This window comes from Rhinatrema bivittatum, chromosome 3 (assembly GCF_901001135.1).
Source record: "Rhinatrema bivittatum chromosome 3, aRhiBiv1.1, whole genome shotgun sequence".
NCBI classification, from domain to species: domain Eukaryota; kingdom Metazoa; phylum Chordata; class Amphibia; order Gymnophiona; family Rhinatrematidae; genus Rhinatrema; species Rhinatrema bivittatum.
The window spans coordinates 570,277,186-570,298,344 of NC_042617.1; the positions used below are offsets into that span (position 1 = coordinate 570,277,186).

At 45.3% G+C, this 21,159-nt stretch overlaps 1 protein-coding gene across 4 annotated transcripts in view; it reads left to right on the forward strand.

The window, feature by feature from the left end:
* The window catches only part of AKAP12 (A-kinase anchoring protein 12), a 263,937-nt gene extending 252,795 nt beyond the window's left edge, over positions 1-11,142 (forward strand). For 3 of the 4 annotated variants that reach the window (XM_029596549.1, XM_029596551.1, XM_029596552.1), the window contains one exon: positions 7,564-11,142. The gene's annotated coding sequence lies outside the window, so the exon portion shown is untranslated. The remainder of the gene's footprint in view (positions 1-7,563) is intronic. The other variant, XM_029596550.1, reaches the window with a different exon arrangement.
* Positions 11,143-21,159: the final 10,017 nt, after the last annotated feature.

Consider the following 21,159-nt stretch of genomic DNA (forward strand, 5'->3'; position numbering starts at 1 on the left):
GTCTGGTCTATAACAGCCTTTTGTGTGTGTGTGTGTGCGCATCTGCCTGCATGTGTGTGTGTGTGTGTCTCTATCTGTCAGTGTGTCTGCCTGTATGTGCACCGGTATGTCTGTGTGTGAGCTAGTGCATGCACAGTTGTGAGCCTGTGCGAGCTTGAGAGCTTGTGTGTGCCTGTGCTTAAATATCCCTGTGTGCGGGAGCATGAGTGACGAGGCTTCACAGTCAGAGCATATTAGTGAACATTTCCCAGTGTTTGTGTTTTCTAGTTAATAACAGCCTGTGTGTGTGTGTGTCTGTGTGTGTGTGTGTGTGTGTCTCTCTTATCTGTCAGTGTGTCTGCCTGTATGTGCGCCGGTATGTCTGTGTGTGAGCTAGTGCATGCACAGTTGTGAGCCTGTGCGAGCTTGAGAGCTTGTGTGTGCCTGTGCTTAAATATCCCTGTGTGCGGGAGCATGAGTGACGAGGCTTCACAGTCAGAGCATATTAGTGAACATTTCCCAGTGTTTGTGTTTTCTAGTTAATAACAGCCTGTGTGTTTGTGTGTGTTTGTGTACCTGTGCCTTTGTCAATGTGTGTCTGTTCCGTGTTTCTTTCTCTTGTGTGTGTGTGTGTATTTGCAACAGTGCTTTGCAGACAGAACATATTAAGGTGAATTTTAAAAGCTGCCGAGGTACGCGCATATATACCACAGCGCACACATCTCAGAAGTTTTCAAAAAGGGGAGTGGGCGGGGCATGAAGTTGAGATGTGCGCATAAAGGGAGTGGGCGGGGCATGAAGTTGAGATGTGCGCATAAATACTTAACGAGGTCCCCTGCTGCCTAACTTTACGTCTGCAATGGATGACGACATGTAAATTCAAACATAAAGAAAACCAAGCAGATCTGTGGGGTTTTAAGGGTTGGGGGCGTGAAGGTTGTTAAACTAGGGTGGTTTGGAGGACCTGTCTCCGAACTTGGGGACAACCTGGGAATAGTGTCGGTGAGTGCCCCTTTTAAAATCTCCTGATTTAAGCGGTAGAAGTGGGATTGGCGAGCCCTCACTTAGAATCTGGCGCACATAGGCGCACGGCCGGGCTGTTTTTCAGCATGCGCGCATATGCATGCGGATGTTACAAAACAGCTGCTTCCCTGGGGGTGGGTGGGCGTAAATGTGCACTGTGTGCCGGTTTGAACGTTACCGTCCCTGTCTTTGTTCAGTGTACCTTCCACTGTTCCAGGTGCCACCCGCTGGCCACAGACACCATAGTGTGGTGACCGACTGACACAAGCCCTTTTAGTAATAGATATAGACATAGATGTTTATGGAGATTTTATGGATGACATGGAATTTATGGAACATTTATTTTTCATTTAGAAATGTAGTGCATCAGGGATCAGCATTCCATAACCTCCTATTTCCTAGCGTATAGCAGATGGACTCAGGACCAATGGGTATAGTGTACTCCTGATAGCAGTTGGAGACGGATCAGATTTTATTCTGACGACAGCCCTAGTACATATACCCCTGCAGGAAGTGTAGCTCCTCAGTATTTTCCGTCTCCATAGCAGTTAGGGACTCTGTGCACGCTCGCACAGCGTTAGAGTAATTTCACCAAAGAAAACCAAAAGAATAAGAAGAAATCTTACCTCTACAGACGAGCCCCGCTCTCCTGCAGTGAGTCCCTCCCCCAGTTGAATTCTCGAGGTGATTTCCGCGATCCCTCGGAGGTAAGCCTCGGTCCAGCGGCCGACCCTCGGCGGGGTCCTAGCCCCCGACATCAGGTGAGGCTGAGAGGCAGCGGGTGCAACCTCGAGCGTGGTGGTGAAGGTATTTTCCCTCTCCCTCCGCAGCCGGAGACCGCCCGGATCGAGACCGGGAAGCGCCGAGACAAGGCAAGGTAGAAATCTAATTAAAAGTCTCCGGTCCCCGAAACTCGAGGAGTCGCACAGGTCACCAGCCGGGACCAGTGCCACCGGGTTGATCTGCCCTAGCAGGGCTAGTCCCCAGTTAGATCCGAGGGTCCTTCCACATAGAGACCCTCCGAGGTGGTCGCCATATTGTCCGCGTGGTTGCCGTCACCATTTTGATCTGTTTGCCAACCCAATCTGTGCGCACAGAGGCAGCCGTGCGCACAAATCCCTTGTACGTGCACAAGTACCGTGCGCACAGACGACGAGCATAGCCTCGCACTTACTGTGCCGGGCACACATCTCCCTGAGCGCACATCTCCTGGGCACACATCTCCCTGAGTGCGCAAAAAACCTACACGCACAACTCCGACACACCGGAGTGCACAACTGTATTTTACGCGCACAAGCCATGGCACCACCGGAAAAGGAACTCAAGGCTCAGGGCCTTTGCCCAGCATGCCATATTAGAGCTTCACAGCATGAGTACGCCAGACCTAGCATTGCACAGCGGGAACCCCGCTCAAACGGGGCTCCCCAGGGACACGGCGCCTCTTAGTCTAGACCAGCATCCATCTCCTGGGTGGAATTATTCAAAAGTCTGTATACCTTCGTCTACATACAACCGGGGCCTCCTATAATACGGCCACAAGCTCCATCAGAGGACCTCAATGTCCCGGGACCCTCTATGCCCAGGGAAGTGATCCCACCATCCAGAAGCCCCACCTTCGGGGACATGGACAACTCGGATGAGGATTCAGAACCCCTGGAGGAAGGGGAACTCCCTCCGGGGAAAGAGCCCCACCGAACCATGAGACACTTCTTCACCAAGGACGAGCTTCCAGACCTGGTCACACACAGTTTAAAAGAGCTTGCTATCCCGGGCACAAGTGCCTCAGGAGAACCTAAGACGAACCCCCTACTAGAGGGACTCCGTCAGACCTCCCGTCATTTCCCACTATTACAAGCCGTCCAGCAACTAATTGACCTGGAATGGGATGCCCTGGAAACTACGTTCAAAGGGGGGCGTGCTCTGGCAGCCATGTACCCTCTGGACCCAGCCGCCAAAGATCTCCTGGCATGTCCGAAAGTGGATGCCATGGTCTGCGCGGTCTCGAAGCGCACTACTATCCCGGTGGAGGGAGGAGCAGCACTCAAGGATGCTCAACACAGACGTCTGGAATCTATCCTTTGACATCTCCGCTATATCTTTACAGATCGCGGCCTGCTGTGCCATAGTGACACGCGCCTGCTTATCACAGACCAGGAACAACACTCCTGGGGAGGCCCTGGAACCAGCAGTATCATTCCTCGCGGATGCCGCTTCTGATTTGGTGCGCACTGCAGCTAGAGGAGTTTCATCCGCCATGGCAGCCAGAAGACAACTCTGGCTCCGAAACTGGTCAGCCGACGTATCCTCCAAGACGAGACTCACAAGGATGCCATTCAAGGGAACCCTTCTGTTCAGAAGCGAACTAGAGAAACTAGTTAACAAATGGGGTGAGTCCCCACTGCCGTGGCTACCGGAGGACAGGAATAAGAGAAACCAGTGACCCTTCCTCCAAACTTCCAGGGGCAGAGGATCACAGCGCTTCAACCCATATAGAAGCACATATCAAGTGGCCCTTCCCGCAGGCTGATGCCAGTCCTTTCGGAACAAGCACAACAAAAGGGGAGCCAGCTCGGGCCCAGGCCCCAGCCGCACCCCACAATCGAAATCAACCGACCCGTCCAAAGGAAGAAGCCATAGGGGGCAGACTTGCCCTATTCTACCAAAGATGGGTTGAGATAACTTCGGACAAGTGGGTCCTATCCATCATTCGAGAGGGATATTACCTGGATTTCCACCACCTCCCACCGGACAAGTTTGTGGAATCCACCTGCCATGACCCTTCCAAGAGGATGGCAGTGGAAGCTACACTGACCAGATTGCTAGCTTTAGAGGCTATAACACTGGTGCCTCCACAATAAATAAATACTGGACATTATTCCATCTATTATATCGTTCCCAAGAAAGAAGGAATGTTCAGGCCCATCCTGAACCTCAAGGCGGTCAACCGTCACCTGAAGATTCCTCTCTTCTGCATGGAAACTCTACGCTCAGTAATAAGGGCATTACAACCGGGAGAGTTCCTTACATCCCTTGACCTGTCGGAAGCCTACCTACACGTTCTGATCCATCAAGAGCATCAGCGTTTTCTACGCTTCACGATCCTGGACCGTCATTACCAGTTCCGGGCACTACCATTCGGGTTAGCCACTGCACCCCAGACGTTCACCAAGATCATAGTGGTGGTGGCAGCAACACTGAGGAAGGAAGGAATCCGCGTACACCCTTATCTAGACGATTGGCTGATCAGGGCGAAATCCCCAGAGGAAAGCCACCAGGCGACCAACAGAGTCAAAACTCTACTGGAGAGCCTCGGATGGGTGGTCAACACAAACAAGAGCTGTCTGCAGCCCTCCCAATCTCTAGAATACTTGGGAGTCTGGTTCGACACCAAACAAGAAAAGATCATCCTGACACCGATGAGGAAATCGAAACTGACCCAGTTACGAACCCTGTTGAGCGAACTTCGCCCCATGGCATGGGACCTCCTACAAGTCCTCTGCCTCAAGGAATCCACACTGGATGTAGTGCCATGGGCAAGAGCTCACATGAAACCCCTACAGCGCTCACTACTATCACGATGGAATCCACTGTCCCAAACTACACCGTACGTCTTCAGCTCCCTGACAGAGTTCGAACCCAACTACGATGGTGGCTACAAGAAGGCCATCTGAGCCAGGGAACGAGACTATCCTCACCAACCTGGATCCCGCTCACCACGGATGCCAGCTTAAGAGGATGGGGAGCACACTGCCAGGAGCTAACCGCCCAAGGGCAATGGAACAAAGAAGAGTAGGGATGGAACATCAATCGCCTAGAAGCCTGGGCAGTCAGACTAACCTGCCTGTGGTTCGGTCACAGACTCTGAGACAAAGTGGTCAGAGTAATGTCGGACAATGCCACAACAGTGGCCTACATCAACCGTCAGGGAGGAACCAGAAGCCAACAGGTGTCTCTGGAAATAGACCCCCTAATGTCATGGGTGGAAGTGAATCTTCAAGAGATCTCGGCCGTCCACATCGCGGGGAAAGACAATGTCGCTGCGGATTACCTCAGCAGAGAAAGTCTAGACCCAGGAGAATGGAGGCTGTCGACCACAGCATTCCAATTGATAGTAAACCATTGGGGAACACTAACCATGGACCTCCTGGCAAACCGGTCCAATGCCCAAGTGCCCAGCTTCTTCAGCCGCAGGCGGGAACCCCAGTCCCAGGGAATTGATACCCTGGTACAGACCTGGCCACAGGAGACTGTTATACGCCTTCCCGCCGTGGCCCCTATTGGGCGCAATCATCCACAGGATAGAACACCACAGGGGACCAGTACTTCTAGTGGCCCCGGACTGGCCAAGAAGACCGTGGTACGCAGACATGCGAAGACTGCTGACAGGGAGCCCTCTCCCGCTACCTCCACACAGAGACCTGCTCCAACAGGGACCGATCCTCCACGAGGATCCAGCTCGATTCTCTCTTACGATCTGGCCATTGAGAGGACTCGCCTGAGGAAGAGCGGATAATCGGGGGCAGTAATTGACATCCTACTCCGTGCACGCAATCCCTAACATACATAAGGATTTGGAGAGTATTCGAAGCCTGGTGCGAGGACCCCAACATCATGCCACGCTCAATCAAAATTCCTGCGATTTTGGAATTCCTGCAAAACGGACTACAGAAGGGATTGTCTCTCAACTCAATCAAGGTACAGGTGGCCACATTGTCATGCTACGGAACCAAGAGCAAGAGCGGCAGCATAGCCTCTCACCCGGATGTTTCCCGCTTTATGAAAGGAGTCAAGCAGATCCGACCACCCCTAAAGTGGTCGGTGCCTCTTTGGAACCTCAACCTGGTCCTAGATTTCTTAGCAGGAACCTCCTTCAGACCTCTTCGCGGCCTGTCTTTCCGACTATTAACATTGAAGATAGCCTTCCTGCTAGCAGTCTGTTCAGCCCGTCGTATATCCGAGCTGCAAGCACTGTCCTGCCGGGATCCGTTCCTTAGACTCACCCCAGGAACCATCCAGTTACGCACAGTTCCGTCGTTTCTCCCCAAAGTGGTGTCTCACTTCCATCTCAACCAAACCATCTTGCTACCATTGCCAGATGAGCATAAGAATTTGGAAGAGGCTCGCAGTCTATGCCATCTCAATGTCAGCAGACTCCTAGTCGATTACCTGGAAAGGTCGGAATCCGTACGAAAGACGGACCATCTATTCGTCCTTCACAGCGGGAAGAAGCAAGGGGAAGCGGCCTCACGAGCAGCCACAGCCCGCTGGATCAAAGAAGTCATCAAGGCGGCCTACGTAAAAGTAGGCAAGCCACCACCTTTACATGTTAAGGTCCATTTCACTAGAGCCCAGGCAGTGTCCTGGGCGGAAACCAAGATGCTGTCTCCCGCCGAGATCTGTCGGGCGGCGACATGGTCCTCCATCCACACCTTCTCCAGTTTTTACCACCTGGATGTTCAGGCTCGAGAGGACACAGCATTTGCAAGGGCAGTACTAAGTGGGTCACGGGCAGCCTCCCACCCGGTTCGGGAGTAGCTTTTTTACATCCCATTGGTCCTGAGTCCATCTGCTACACACTAGGAAATGGAGAAATTACTTACCTGATAATTTCGGTTTTCTTAGTGTAGACAGATGGACTCTGCATCCCACCCACGGCTGCCGTTATTCATGGAATCCTCGAGTGACATCACCGACAGCGAATGATTCACGGGTAAGCCATGCCTTTCTCCAACTAGAACACCCATCCTACCGGGTGTCGAAGTTTCTCGGTCGAGGGCACTGGCGGTCTCCAGCTATAACCAATTCAACCAGTTCAAATTAATTATGTTAACCAAGTTATAAAGTTAATCAAGTTATTCAAATTATTCAGTCATACATATATCCAAAATTGCTTTTCGAGGAGAATACTGAGGAGCTGCACTTCCTGCAGGGATATATGTACTAGGGGCTGACGTCAGATTGAAATCTGATCTGTCTCCAACTGCTATCAGGAGCACACTATACCCATTGGTCCTGAGTCCATCTGTCTACACTAAGGAAAACAAAATTATCAGGTAAGTAATTTCTCCAGTTCTGCTCCTTCGTTACCCTGCTCTTTCCTCCACACTCCCATCCACGTCTTTCCCACTGTTATCACCTCCCTTTGTGCATCTTTCATTCTCCGAATCTCTCCCTCCCTATCTATATATATAATAATTACGCACATCTGTTTCCAAAATACTGGAAATAAACGGATTTGTTTTGCTTAAAAGCTTGCTTGAATATATTTTTCTCTTTGGGTGGGAGAAGCATTCTTCATAAATACACAAATAATCCAATTGTCACTGCAGAAAAAAAAAAGAAGCACAAAAAGAGGGGAAAATTATTGGCTGTCCATGTTGAAAGGCAGAGCAGGGTGCTGGGCCAGCGCTCGGGAGTGCGGTTCTGGGGCAGCACCCTGTCCTCCAGTCACTGACCGCATGCTTTCTCTCGGGAGTTCTGGAACCACCCAAGCACGGACTGAAGGAAAGTAAATCAGGGAACACTTTAAGTAAGATATTATGTTTTTCTTCACTTCCCCAGCAGTCCTGTGAGATCCGTGCATCGCAGCCAGAGAGATGGGAGTGTAAAAAAGCGGCAGCTCTAGCAGCTGCGGAAGGATGAAAACTGCTGTGAATGGGGATCGGGATGCCGACCAGCTTTTCAGAACTGTTGAGAAGAGACCTCCACTGTCCCGACAGCGTTCCTGCAAAACAGCTGACAACCCTGACAACACACATCAGGAGCTTTAGCCATACTGCCTGTTACTCCTGGAAACTAACAATTTCTCTCTTCTCAAGGCATTTTTATTTTTCTATTTTTTTTTTTTTTTGGGGGGGGGGGGGAGGGATGTTCTTAAAATCAGATTTTTGTTTATGTTTTGCTTGATAAGGTATAAAAAAAAAAAAATGTGATACGGTTAGCGTTTCATTAGATGACCACATCTTAGAAAGGGGAATGTCAGCAGCTAGTTATCCGAGGATCCAGATTCTCACTGTTAACAGGTTTCCAGAACTGGAGTAATAATTCTCTGTATTTATGTGTATATCCTAAATCTAGTTCTTTTTATTGTATATTTTCTTTTTATCTTCCTAAAATAATGCAAAACTAGTTCCTTTGAATCGCACGGTGTATGAGCTGCTCTTCTGCGCCTGATGGGTGCTGACTGGTGAAGCGCGGAGCGTGAGCTGCGGGCGGTCATTTTAAATGGATGAAGGAGAAAAAGAATGGGAGTTTGGCTGCTCTCGCTTTCTAACTAGAAGAACATTCCTGGTTCACAGGAACAATTTGTGAAGGTCTGCTGAGTTGTTTACACTGATGTTTTTACATTAAGTTATTTCCACAAGCCATCGATTAATAAAACCACATCCAGGTACCATGTGTGCTGTAATTGCAAATGAATTTCCAAATGGGAGTTTTATACTTAAAAAAAAAAACAAATTTTAAGGAATTTGATTTCGGGTGGCTCTGCTATGCATGAAGGTTGGAATCTAAAATCTGTGTCTGTTAGGAGACCGTAGTTTACTTTCTGAAAGGGTTAAACGTTTTCATTTGTAGCTACTTGTGAGAGCTCCTCTCTGAGCCAAAAGACAAAAAAAATCAAAGCAGATCCAGAAAGGATTTTAGATTTTTTTGAAAATGAGTTGTCATGACATTTCTGCATTTTTTTTTTTTTTTTAATGTTTTAAATTTCCCTCGTTGTGGACCTCACTATTGGGCCGGAGCATGTGACCTAAACAAGAAATAAGGTGAACCTGGATGAGACGTGTCAGCAGCGTAGGTTTTACAGAAAAGTGTGTGCTTGCCTACATTTGGTACTTTGTGATTTATAAGCACATTTAAAAAATAAAATCATTTGCTTTTACCTATATTTGTATTTTTTAATTAAGGGGTAGTAGGGATTGAGCAATTAAATTCTAACCTTGCTTGCCAGATGCTCTGTGCTTAACCTTTTATTTACGGGTGTGACCTGAGCATTATCCAGAGACGATGACGACGATGTTACATGCACACACAATTTGGGCTAATTCTCTTAAGGGTGAATTTTCAAAACTTTACACGCGGATAAAATCGGCACGTAGGAAGCCTCTGCACGCGTATTCTGTATTATTCTGCATTTCAGAAAAGTGAAAAGTACATGCCTATTTTTCACTCCTGCGTGCGCGCAAAAAAAGAAGTGGCCTAGGTTTGTTTCAGGGCAGGGCACTTTCACACGCAAGTTGCTATTTTAAAAGACGCAGGCGCGTATACATTTGCCTCTTAACTAGCATATTTTTTACACCCGCTAATTATCTGGCTCAAGTGATGTTAAACGTGTTTTATTTGTGTAGTGCTTACTGGGGGGGAGGTCTGGTTGAACTGGGGGGCGGATTTTACGCTGCAGGACTGGGAAGGTCTCTGACCTGGCGAAGGACTGAGCAAACTGAGGGACTGATTGGTAAACTGATAAATTTCATTTACACGTGCATGTTTTAAAATTGACCGATGTACCTGTGTAAATTGGGATTTACGCAAGTCCTGCTTTATTTTCATGCGTAAAATATATGCACGTACATTTTCAAAATAGATAGGAAAAGTATTTCCATGTTCAGTGCATTGATGTACGTGAGTTTAATGCATCATGCCTGCATATGTTGCGGGATAAAATGTGCATATATTGTATGCTCAGGGCCGTATAAGCAGCTATATGCCGCCGTGCGTATTTGTTTGAAAGTTATCCAAACAACTCCACGCGGCTACATAGGCACGGAGATCCACGCTAGCATTTCATAACCTGTGTGTATCATAAAATACGCATTTTCTTTACTCCACAACATACGCGAATACGTGCAATGCATTGAAAGTGCACACTTTTCCTAACAAGTAATAAAAATATGCATAACGCGTGTTTTATGCGCAAAAATAAAGTAGGACTTGCCCGCATAAAACCCGATTTTTACGCCTGGAAGTCAGTATGTTTTAAAACATGGGCACATAGTTGAAATGACCAGTTTTCCCAGTTCCTCCACCTGTTCACTCAGTTATTCTCCAGGTCATCGAGAACTCTCTTGCTCTTCATCCTATACCCCCAGTTCACCCAGACCTCCCACCCAGCCGACCGTACACAATAAACAGGACTAAGATCAATCATGCAAGATAATTAGCTGGTGTGAAATTATGCAAGTAACGATGCCAAATGTATGTACCTAGACTGCCCCTTTTTTGCATACAGATGTGTGTGCAAAACGTAATGTATGTGTGCACTTCCAATGTTTATAAGATAGCGATTATGCCAGTAAAGGCTACTTAGCGTGCGTATGCTAATTTTACATGCGTAAGTTGTTTGCTAATTCACCCCTTCTGTGTTAGACCCAGTAACAAATCCACTCTATCCCTCTCACCCATATGGGAACTATACACTGTGTTACATACCTTGCTAGGTGAAATTTCAAATAAATGAATTAGAATAAAAAAAAATCAAAACATCTCAACGGGATAACTGCATCACGAAAAACACGCTTTTACTCTCTTCATATGCACTGTAAGAAGACGTTTTGCCATAAGCTCCTGGCTGGCTGGAATGTAACACTATATCCTGAACGCACTTTTATATCCTAGTGACCTTTGCAAAGACAAGCTGAATAATAATAATAATAGGCTGTACCCTGCTACCCTCCAGCTCTAAGGGCGAGGCTGCCCAAGAGGCTGTTATAAAACCTTCCCATAAGGGGGTGAGGAAATCCTGCTTTATTAATGATCAGATTCGTCTGTCTTCTGAGCATTACCTACAACTTGCTACCAAGTGCTGGCTGAGCTTAGAGCTTAATGTGGCTCCCTAATATTATATATGAAGAGGCTTTAATCAACCAAACTAAATGTTATTCCTTTGTCTATAGTGGAACTTTTTTTTTTTTTAATTATTATTTGTGGGGGGAATGGGGGCAGTCTGTAACCCAAACTAAAAACCGCTATTTCCACTAATGTATCCAGATATTTGCCACGGGGCTTGCATAGCACATGTTCCTATAAAATACGTCAGATGATTGATAAATGTTCTTTTGTTAGCAAGGAGAAAAATTCAAGCACGCTTCAAAAAAAAAAAAAAAAAAAAAAGGAAGAAACGTGATCAAACTTTTTAAAATTGTAACTTCAGAACAGCTGTGTTTATTGGAAATAGATGTGAAGCTGCTGTACTGAATTTCAGCAGTGAGTGTAAATGAAGGAAAGACCTGCCATCCCCTAAAAATGATAAAAACGGGCACCAAGTCATTTTTGGGGTTTTTTTTTTTTATTTATCACGTGCTAGCAAAAAAAGCCCTAAAATCCCTTGGAAGTTAAACAGACTGCTTCATTATTTGTAGGGACCTTTGTTTTAAGTTTTTATTTTATTTTTGCCAGAAAAGTCAGTTTTCATTACAACAAGAACAAAAATATCCAGAAAAATTGTCATTTTTTTCCCTATTTTTTGCTCTTGCTGTAATAAACACTGATAAATAAATTCCTGGCAAAAAAAGTAAAATAAAAGCTGAAAATGAAGGTGCTTAATCATTTGCCTTTATCGTGATTCTTGTTGGAGCGCTAAAAAGGTATTGGCAGTTAAAGATTTTGGAAACTCCTACATAGTCACTCCACGCCAGTAATGAAAGTAAGTAGATCGGAGATCAGCTCATGCATATAAGCAGGACTTCCCAAACTTAGGCGAGTTTCCAGGATCTTCCCAATGACTATGCAGGAGATAGATTTGCATATTCTAGTTCTCCAATGTATTGCGATTATCTCAGAAAACTCGACTGACCCTGGGGTCACCAGGAAAGGCTTGGGAAGCCCCGATGGAAATCCTGATTATAACAGTGAAGAATTGATCCAGCACAGGACAATTTTTTTTTTTTTAAACGGGGTGGGATGATCAGACATGGTTTTTCATCAAAGCAAACAAAAATAAGGAACAAGTTTAAGAAAAAAAAAAAGAGATCTAGAAATACGATGGTAAATGGAAATGAAAAGGCCTGAGCTGGAAACTCCTGTGGAGAGCAGGGTTTAGTTCTTGGCTCGGGCCTTCTAAAGGTTAAGCAGAGCTGGGAATGCTGCAGAGGTGGCACTCACAGCCTCTGAGAGGGGGTGGGGAGCGAGTCCCCCAGTCATTAAAGCAACAACACCACCCCTTGGCTGGCTGTAGAGGCTCACGGTTACAGGGTCCCAGAAGGAGGCCTAGCACATGGCCCGCAGCCCAGGGCTGTCGCCGCCATGACTGTTGCTTCCTAAATTAGGGGGGGGGGAGGGGGTTAATTAGGGGAACAGATCCCTGGGCAGTTGCAAATGAAGGCTCCTGGCGTCAGATCCCAGCCCTGGTTCTGATGAAAATGGGGGGAAAAACCTGGGTCAAAAAAAACGGATTCAACAGAGCCAAAATAACAGGCAAGTTAATATTTTTAACAATCCAGCTAGTGTTGTGGATTAAATGCATCAGGTCTTGGGGGCCTAATTCATCAAGGTTATAGACATAATGGGGGAAAAAAGCCTTTAAAGGTGAATTTAAAAAACCCAGCGCACGCCAAAACCCCAGAGATACACCAGTGCACGCGCATATCTCCCGCTACGCGCGCAAATGATACGTTTTTTTAAAAAAAAAGGGGTGTGGGCAGGGCATGGGGGTTCCCTACCGAGTAACTTTACTTATAAAGATAAATAGATCGGCAGGGACGGGAGATTTGGAAGGCCTAGCCCTTACCTTGGCGAACCGGGAAAACTGGCAATGAGTCAGCGTGCGTGTTTTAAAATCCCAGCCCCGCGATATAAGCGGCATTTGTGCGCACAGACGCGCGTCCACTTAAAATTGCGCGCACGGTGTGCGTGCGTTCAGGCATGTACGTGAGGAGAATGCATGCGCCCACGTTCCTGTTTAAAAATTACTGTCTTAGTGACTCGGGGGCCCCTTTGTGCATCTAAGTCAGGGTTTCTCAACCCAGCCAGTCAGGTTTTCAGGAAATCCGCAATGAATATACTTGAGATAGGTTTGCATACAATAGGGGCAGTGCATGCATATTCATTGCGGATATCCTGAAAAACCTGACTGAATAGGTGTGAGGCTGAGAAGCCCTGATTTAAGGATTGGCCTAGAGCCTATCACTCTTGAAACCCCATTGTCTGATATTCATCTCAAGTGGCAATCAAGTGCTTACCACATCTGAGAACAGCTGCAGCCTTTTAGAAATAAAATGGCTGCCTAGGGCTTCCGGGGGGGGGGGGGGGGGACGACAAGAGAAGGTAACCCGCTTCATTTAATTTCAAAAATACATATTATTCTCTTTTATTTTCAAACTGTTCTTGGGAAAACAAGTGGCGCTTGGATACAAAAGGGAATTACTTTATCTGAGCAGAGTTTATAAGAAGGTTTAATCCATGTTAAATGCCCAAGTGACAGTCGTCTTTAATTGGAGGGCAGCTTTAAAATGGATATCTTACAGAGAAGGACTGTCATAGTTCAAGATCATCTTGACTCTGATCTTCTCCTTTGTTTATGAAATTAGGTGCGTTTTTTTTTTTATTTTGGTTTTCTTTTTGGCTGTTTTCCCCATAGCATGGGACCTCTGCAACAATGCCAGCATAACCTTGGCTCTTAGATCACTGGTTCTCAACCCCAGACCATGGGACACACCAAGCCAGTCATATTTTCTGGCTATTCACAATGAATATACAGAAGATAGGTTTGCATACAATGGAGGCAGTACGTGCAGATCTATCTCATGCATGTTCATTTTGGATAGCCTGAAACCCAGAATGGCTGCATGTGTCCCATGGACTAGATTGAGATCCACTGTCTTAGATATCATATAAAGCAGGGGTAGTGAACTCTGCTCCTCAAGAGCCAAAAACAGACCCGTTTTCAGGATATTCGTAATGCATAGGTATGAGATAGGATTTGCATGCAGTGCCTCCATTGTATGTAACTATATCTCATGCATATTCATTGTGGATATCCTGAAAATCAGATCGGTTCTTCTTCAGGACCAGAGTTGGCCACCCCTGATACAAACAAAGGCCATTTTGGACAGAAGCAGCAAAATAGCAAAGTGCTGCTTTCTAAGTGGCCATGATCAGGGGTGAGCAACGCCGTTCTTGGAGTTGCCACCAGCAGGTCTGGTTTTCAGGACATCCGCACTGAATAGGCAGGAGGTGTATTTGCCTGCGCTGCCCCCACTGTATGCAAATACACCTCCTGCCTATTCAGTGCGGATATCCTGGAAACCAGACCTGCTGGTGGCAACTCCAGGAGCAGAGTTGCCAACCCCTCGCCCAAATAGTAGACATAACTGCTTAAATCAAGTGGACAACCAGGTAGATTTGCTTGGCTCACAGCAAAGTGTAAACATTCCCATAATTCTCCGGCATAAAAGAGAAAGTGCAATGGTTGATTTTAAGAAATACAAATACATGTGTATTCTTCTGATGGCAGCTCCTTTTTTTTTTTCTCTTAATTTAGGAAAAAAAAAAATCATAAAAGCAATGAAGACAATCACTGGGAAGGTTTTCCCAGAGGTTAGGTTGCTTACATTATTAGTGCTTTTTGTAACACCAACTGAATGTGAACTTACGGTTGCATTTGTACAAATTGTATACCTACTGTATGTATGTTAAACCACATTGTACTAGCTTTGGCAGATAAAGTGAAATAATGGTAGCATGAACTGTGTAATCCTCAGTCTAACTTTTGTAGTTCCAAAGCTGTTAATAATATGTAAAATGATTTCTTGCCTAAAATTCATTTAAATAAAGCAAGCTTTATCAAAAATGCCCATTGTCTGTGAATGTTGCAGCTCTGAGGAGTAGCTGGAGTCAGGATTCTGTGGGACCATGGCATTACATTTTTATTTTTTTACAGTAAAAAAAAAATTCATGATACCTTGGCAGAAGTAGGCATGAGGGTGTGACTGGGTGTTTGCCAGTTTTGGATTTGGGCGTTTCCCCAGAACATCTTGGGATGATCTGCATCTGCTGGGATCCATGGCATCCACCTTGGATCTGGCTTCTGCATCTCCTGCAGCTCACACTCTGCTTTCAAGATGGTCCCTTTTACATACAAAACTAAAAAAGTTTGTTGAAAGAAGGTGCACTATTTAATTATAATGAAAATGGGTTAGTAGTTTCATAATTCAGTTTCTACTAGTACTTCTACGAGTAGCAATTTTGGGAGAAACAGAGACTGTCCAACCATTAATGGTGAGAACTGAATCTTTGCAATAAAGATGAATGATTAAGGGGCAGAGTGCATGGAAAGGGGAAGTGGGCAAGGTTACTTCGCTTTCCATTGCCGCAGGGATAAACCTAGGGCCTGATTTACTGTTTTCCCATGGGATAAAAGCCTTAATAAATGAGGCCCTTTGGTTGTAAGCCCGCTGGGGACAGGGAAATATCCACTGTACCTGAATGCAATTCACTTTGAAGTGCATTGAAAGGCAGGCTGTAAATTTAAAAAAAAAACCTAAAACCTGAGGTGAAAGAAGGGGAAAATAAAATTGGCAAAATAACCTACTACTACTACTACTACTTATGTATGTTGTGCTACTAGATATACACAGTCCTGTATGTCCTGTATGAGACAGCCCCTGCACGAGGAAGTTTAGTCAAGATACACAGACAAGCAAATAAGAGGTCTCACAAAATATATGTTCCAGAGTGAACATGGTCAAAACTGAGAGAGCATAGGGAAGAGCTGGAGTTTAATATTTAAAGGCAGCTTCCAAAAGGTAGGCCCTTTAAAGAAGACCCGATTGTGGTCAGAGAGAGAGGAATATGATGCACCTACTGAGGAAGGCTTCTCTAAGTAGGAACACTCATCTAGAAGTCAAGACCACAGAGGATATGGAGGAGAATATTGAATAACGAAGGGAAGAAAATGGAAAGGGGCCACAAAACGAAGGCGATAAGCACAGGGCAAGGTTTTCTGTTTGATTCTGAGGGAGACAGGAAGTCTCCCTCAGAATTTGCTTTCAGTGACTTTTTTTTTTTTTTTTTTTAAATCCCACCCCTGTCTATACTTTATTTCCTTAGCTCTTATTGCTTCTGTATGTGCCTTTACTATCCTGACTACCTTCCTTGCTTCCTTAACGGATTTCTAGATATTTTTCCATGTCCTGAGATCCCAGAATATGAACCTTTCAGTTCGTACCATTTTTACCAGCACCTATTCAGATTCTCATCCTTCTGCCAGTACCCCTAAAGCTCACTTTCCATCTTCACGAAGCTGGCATTCCCGAGGAGCATTGTTATATTAGGATGATTTTTTTCAGGATGGACAAAAACTTTAATTGAATGTATTTTTATTGTATTAAAAAAAGCTGAACAATGTTTAAAATATTTTGCCTGCTTATATATCTTGTACTCATCTACAAGTGCTTTGATTCTGCATCTCCACATTACTTTTCGTCCATTATCTTCCCCATACCTAAGCTTTGTTCATCAGGCAAACTGCTTCATCTAGACCCTTCTCCTTCATCTCCAACTCCATGCTTTCCACCTTCTGCACTGAATGACCAGAACAGCTTTACTGAGCTGGTGTGTCTTGCTCCTCCTCTTACATATTCAAATTCCACCCAAAAACCCATTATTTTGAGGCTGCTTTTAAAACTTAGACCCTGGTTCTTCCTGAACACAGCTTTCTTGATTTGACCATTTATTTATTTATTTAGGTTTTTTAAATACCGGCATTCGTGAAAAAATCACATCATGCCGGTTTACATTCGAACAGGGTGTGCAAACAGTACAAACAGTACAAAACTGAATTTAGTGCAGAGGAGTTGCAGTTACATTGAAACAGGGGTACTGGAACTGGGACAAGAGAAAATACAGTAGAAAGTTAACTTATAAATTAATAATTATTTATAGAACCGGAGTGGCTACATTCTTTGAATAGGTGGTTGTGATTCAGATGTGCTCTGGGAAGGCTTGTTTGAAAAGCCAAGTTTTCAATCTTTTTCAGAAAGTTGGCAAGCAAGGCTCCTGGCGAAGGTTAGTGGGGATGGAGTTCCAGAGTGATGGTCCAGCTGTCGAGAGAGCACGTTCTCTTGCGGTTATGTGTCATGTGAATTTCGAATTGGGTATCTGGAGGGATCCTCTGTAGGCTTCTCTGGTCGGTCTACGGGAGTTGTGTAGGCTGAGTGGGTATTGAAGGTCAAGTGAAGTAAGGTGGTGGATGGACTTATATATGATGGTAACGGATTTGTAGATGATTCTGAAGTGAATAGGGAGCCAGTGGAGATGTATTAAGATAGGTGAGATGTGGTCTCTTCTTCTGGTATTCGTGAGTATTCTTGCTGCTGCGTTTTGGACCATCTGTAGAGGTTTAGTATATGAGGATGGGAGACCTAGTAGGATAGCATTGCAGTAATCTAACTTTGCGAAGATTATTGCTTGTAGTATTGTTCTAAAGTCTTGAAAATGGAAAAGCGGTTTTATCCTTTTCAGCACTTGGAGTTTGTGGAAACAGTCCTTTGTAGTGCGGTTGACAAATGCTTTCAAATTCATCTTGTTATCAATTATAGCTCCTAAGTCTCTCACTTGAGAGGAGAGTGGATTGTTTGGAAGTGGAATGTTATGTAGTAAACAAAGTTTCTCTTATGTTTTTTGTCTGTGTGTCTTGATTTGATTGTAAGCTCCATAGAGCAGAGACTGTCTATGTGTCTGTACAGTATTTCATATGTCGAACTTCTGATGTTAAGTGTTTATCAGTTGTAAATTTAGGTATTTACTTTCCAGCTAATATAGGGGTTCTAAATAAATAAATATTGTTAGGTTCCTTTTCCAATTGAATCAAATGCAGACATTTGTTCAGCTGACGAGTCATTTAGCATGGAAAAGGTACAAAAACAAAGCAGAAGACCTAGGGTAGGTAAAGGAGGGGTGAGACAGTAGTAGGAGAATTGGTGACTTCCTGGAGTTTATGGAATGCAGCCCCTCTTACGGGTTTGCCACTGGTTGTCCCTAGTAGCCCTCAAATCATCTCGAAGGAATACCAATTTTCAACTCCTCCTCCGGAGGCTGCTTGAGGGGGTGGGACCTTTCTTTACAAGCAGGGATCAGAGCAATAGGAGGTGTGGCAGCTGAGTTTAGGTTTTGTAGGGAGAGGAGTTTGAGGGGGCCGATGCAATATAGTGTGCTCAGCCGAGCGCACTGTTTAACCCGCTGTCGGACGCGGGTTAAATAGGCGCTAATCCACCCCCTAATGCAATAGGGGGATTAGCGCCTATTTAACGTGCGTCCAATGCAGAGTGAATGAGATGGCGCTCATCACATGCAAATGCATGTGAATGAGCGCTATTACTCATTCACTCCAAATGCAAAAAAAATAAATGGGCGTCTCAGACGCACATTTATCGCTCAGATAGTAACGTCTGCCTGGAGTAGACGTTAATAGCTGAGTGCACTGAAAAAAAGTACAGAAAAGCAGAAAAAAACTGCTTTTCTATACTTTTTTAAAAGTAAAGAAATCTCTGCCGGCCGCTTTGAAGACTGATGCTGATAAGCTCAGCGTCGGTTTTCATAACCGGCCGGCTGCAGTAATGAAAACCGACGCCGAGTTTATTGGCATCGGTGTTCATAACTGGCAGACCGCCGGTAACCGCGGGGTCGCGTTAGCAAGGAGGCGCTAAGGTCACGCTAGCGACCCTAGCGCCTCCTTGCTAGCGCAACCCCCCCCTAATTTGCGTATTGCATGGCGCCCCCCCTTTGAGGGCGCCATGCGTGCGTTAAGAAAGCGGGCGCTGAAAAGTCCTCGCCCGCTTTCCTCAAATAATATTGCATCGGCCCCTGAGTGTTTTCCTTTATAATGAGGAAAATCATTTTGGAGGAAAATCTTTACCAGGCACTCCCTGCTTTTTAAGGATCCTCCTCAGAGTTAGAGCAGGGACTTTATTTAAGAAGATTTCCTAAGCGTGAGTTGTTTTTCTGGCGTGCAGCTTGGATTTCTCCTGCAGATGGCCATTCCCCGTCTCTGGAGCCCTGGACACTGAATACCTGCCAGTTTCCTCCTAGGTTAGAGAAGGGCTGCACTGACAGTAGTAGTATTGTCAGAGGGAAGTTTTCAGGGCAGTTGATTGAAGAATGTTTTTCTCTTTTTGCTGAGAGGATGGTATTTTTACCACTCCTCCTCCTCTCATTCAGAGATTGGGCAAGGTGCCTGATCGCTGTCAGCTACAGACCTTTCCCCAGAGAGGTGCAAAGTAAAAAGATCAAGACCGGAGACAGGAGAAAGATGAATAGCACTGAAGACGCTCCACAGGATTTTCCTCCCGGGACACAGGCACAGGAACTCAGGTAGGACTGCTTCATGTTTTAAGGGGATCCCAAGCAGAGCAGGATTTCTCTCAGAGACTGGGCCTCTTCCACACTTACTTCAGGAGTGCTAGGAATCACCCCAGGAACCTGAGGCCTTACCACCTTATTCAGAGAGAAGACACGTCTGGATGTACTTTCCGTTGGTTTGCAAGCTGGGCGTTGATTCGGTTTTGTGAAAATCGGTAAAATTATCATTTTGCACGCCTGCATCATCTGACCGGGTAATTACTGCACTACAGTTTTCCATCATATATACAGACACACAGGGAAAGAGATTCGTATCACCGCCTGGGCCACAAGCAATAGCGTGTCCCCCCCCACAGAGAGAACTCACCCCTGGGGTACAATCAGCAGGGAGGGACAAATGGCATTGGGAACAGCCCTTAAAGAAAGAAATTCTTTTGTGTGCCCTGATGGATAATGCCCCTTCAGAGAAAAGGGTTACACTAATAAACGCCTTTGGGTTTTTTTGGGTTTTTTTGTATCATGAGTGTTTTATTGGGGTTATCAGTTGAAACTTAAAATCAGAAGCCCTAGTCATATGTCTTGTCGCATTGTATAAATAATAGTACTAGTAGTAACAACATTGGCGGAAGATATGATGAATTTTGAATAGATTGCAATGAGGAGAGATGATTCAGTATTAGACTCCTGAAGAGCAGGTTGCAGAGGTCTAAGCAGGAAGTAACAAGCGAGTGGATAAGGCTTTGGGTACTATGTTTAGGAAGGATAGATCAGATTTTGGTGAAGTTATACATCGCAAAAAGAGCAACATGTTTTAGCAGTATTTTGGATTATGTGCAGAGAAGGAGAGAGGAGTTGAAGATTACCCCAAGGTTATGGACTGAAGTGACTAGGAAGGTTTAGTGATAGAAAAAAAATGGGAAGGAAAAAGAAGAAGTTGTGTCTTAGCCATGTTGTTTAAAGTGACGGTGGGACATTCAGGAGGTAATGTTGGAAAAGCAGGCTGAGATTTGGGACTGGATCCTGAATGAGAGTTCTGGTACAGAGAGGTAGATCTGAGAGTCCTCGGCATAAAGCTGACACTGTCATGGCATGGGAAAAGACTGGATTACCAGAGGAGGAAAGAAGAGGGCCCAGGACAGAGCTCTGAGGCACACCAACTGGTAACGGGAGAGTGGTGGAGAAAGATCCACCAGAGGAAACACTAAGAGCACAAAGTGAGAGGTAAGAGATAGATCTGTCAATTATGGCCTTTCCTGGAACACCTTATGAAAATAGGGCATATTCGGGTAACCATTACATTACTGTAATGTGCTTTTGATCAGCCTTCTTTAGTTTATAGATTATGCAAAATGTGACTGACCATATTTAAAATCTGCAAGAGAATAAACTCATATTAGCAAACCTACATTGGCTACCAAATTGGCCAGGTGTTCAAATCCTGCTATCTCTCTTTATGACCTTGGGCAAGTGACATCACCATCAACTGCCTCAGGTACTAATTTATAGGGAGATTTACTAAGCTGTAATAGGTCATTAACATATGGAACACAGCGTTTATAGTGCAATAAACATGGCATATGGTGGTGATATTGCGAGATATTTGCACTATTGTGTGTTATTTTGGCCCAAAACATGACCCTATTACAAAGAGCTGCTTTGCATGTAATATACATGAATATAATGCAGCTTGCCACAAATTTGGCATTTGTGGCAAGGGGGTGAAGGGCTGATGTGCACGGAGCAGGAGAGAGACCTTGGTCTAACGACCTGAAGTCAACAAAGCAGTGTGACACGGCGATAGCCAAAACCAGAAGAATGCTGGGCTGCATAGAGAGAGGAATATCTAATGAGAAAAGGGAAGAG